Source organism: Penaeus vannamei, chromosome 28 (assembly GCF_042767895.1).
Source record: "Penaeus vannamei isolate JL-2024 chromosome 28, ASM4276789v1, whole genome shotgun sequence".
In the NCBI taxonomy this organism is placed as follows: Eukaryota; Metazoa; Arthropoda; class Malacostraca; order Decapoda; family Penaeidae; genus Penaeus; species Penaeus vannamei.
The window spans coordinates 30,757,198-30,759,100 of NC_091576.1; the positions used below are offsets into that span (position 1 = coordinate 30,757,198).

Here is a 1,903-nt window from a genome sequence, read left to right on the forward strand (position 1 = left end):
AAGGAGCAGCAGCAGCAGCAAGAGCAAGAGGGAGAGAGGAAAACGATCAGGAGAAGAAGAGCAAAGGAGAGAAGGAGAATGTTAGGAGGAGGAAAAAGAGACGGATAAAAAATATTAATGGTGAGAAAAGGAAGAACAGAAGAAGAAGGAAGGGAAACAGGGAGAGGACGAAGAACCAGAAGGAGAAGCAAGAGTAAGAAGAACCGGAGAACGAGGGGAACGAGACCACGAAAGGGGAGAGGGGAAGAGGGGGAGGGAGGGAGGGAGAGACGAGGACTAAGGAAGTGACACCCGCGCGTGATCACAGACCTTCGACTTCGGACAACCCTTTGTAAAGTTCTTCATGTGATCGTGACTCAGCGGTTTTCCTCCGGCCTCCTCCCCCCTCCTCCTCGAGCATTGTGTTCGTCTTGGCTTGCTTGTGACTCGACCTGCCTCGCCCTTCCAGTCTGTCGCCGATCGCCCTCCGAGGAACAACAAGTGGACGACCTGCGTGCTGGTGGTAAGTGCTGATGGCTTCGACCGGCGGGCTGTCGGGCTATGGGGGCTATAGGGCTACTGGGGCTATGGGGGCTACGGGGGCTATAAGGCTACGGGGGCTACGAGGGCTATGGGAGCTATGGGGGCTATGGGGCATGGGTTGGAAGGTTCTCCCGGGTATCTCTACTGAGCTTCATTATCCCTTATAGAACGCATAGCAACCCATGAAAGGTTTCAGTTTTTCCAGATGAGGAAGTGGAAGTCTTTTTTTATTTTAGCTCTAATTATTACTACTTTACACCACTTACCATAGCATTCCTCAAGTTTCTGCATCCGCAAACAACTCTATTGCCATAGAAGTAAACCTATAAGCATTAATTCCCTAGTTTCCTATAAGCATTAATTTCCTAGATTATTATAAGTATTAATTCCCTAGTTTCCTAGAAGCATTCATTCCCTAGTTTTCTTATAAGCATTCATTCCCTAGTTCCCTAGAAGCATTAATTCCCTAGTTTCCTATAAGCATCAGTTCCCTAGTTTCCTATAAGCATCAATTCCCTAGTTTTACCGTGGGTCCAAACCGCCAATCAAAGGCGCTCAAAAGTGACGTGTGTGTGTGTGGGAAGTTCCGAAAAGTGCCCCGACCACTGAAGTGAACTGATACTTACCTGATTCATTGTGTAAAACATCAAATGAGAGAGTGAAGTCACGTCAGACATGTGGAAGTTTTTGGAGTGGATGACCGGGACTGGAATCAGAAGAAGCGTCCGCTGCGTCGACGAGGAATTCGGAAAAAAGGAAAATAATAAAAAAAGAAAGCAGTTGTTTTTCCGATTTTGGCTTAGCTGGAAAGAATGAGTTTTTTTGTGGTCATTGGAGTTAATTTCTGCTTGCTTCGATACGTGTGGTGTCTGTCTCGCTGCCTTTGTTTGGTTACTCTCAATATCAGTGTCTTTGAAATCTGTAGATGTCTTCCTTTGTCTGTATCGTCTTGTTAAATTTCTTCTCTAATCATGCTTGTCGCTATTTTATCTCGATTCATTTGCTTTCCTCGTTCTTTTCTTCGACTTTTTTCTCTATTTTTTCCTTCTCATTGAATTCTTTGGCGCTTCGTTTATTCACTCCCTGTTTTCTATTTCTCTGTACGACTTCCTCAATGCCCCGTTTTCTATTCTGCTTTTTTTTTATTTCGTTTTCTATTCTGCTTTCTGTCTCCCGTTTTCTTCTCTACGTCCTTGGTCCATCTCGCTCTTTCAGTTCTTCCTTTCTCCTTCCTGTGTTTCTTCCAATATATCTATTCCTCCCATAGTTTCCAGTTTCCTTCTTATGACTGTTGACAAAATCCCAAATCAACGCATTGCCTTTTTGTGATCAAAATCGGAGATCGCTCAGCCACACACAATCCGTGGTAGTGTAAAGTGTG

The 1,903-nt window shown here is 44.9% G+C and overlaps 1 protein-coding gene across 1 annotated transcript in view; it reads left to right on the forward strand.

Moving 5' to 3' along the window:
• Positions 1-403: 403 nt before the first annotated feature.
• The window catches only part of LOC138867192 (facilitated trehalose transporter Tret1-like), a 15,509-nt gene continuing 14,009 nt past the window's right edge, over positions 404-1,903 (forward strand). Inside the window, exon 1 of the mRNA XM_070142006.1 lies at positions 404-502. The gene's annotated coding sequence lies outside the window, so the exon portion shown is untranslated. The remainder of the gene's footprint in view (positions 503-1,903) is intronic.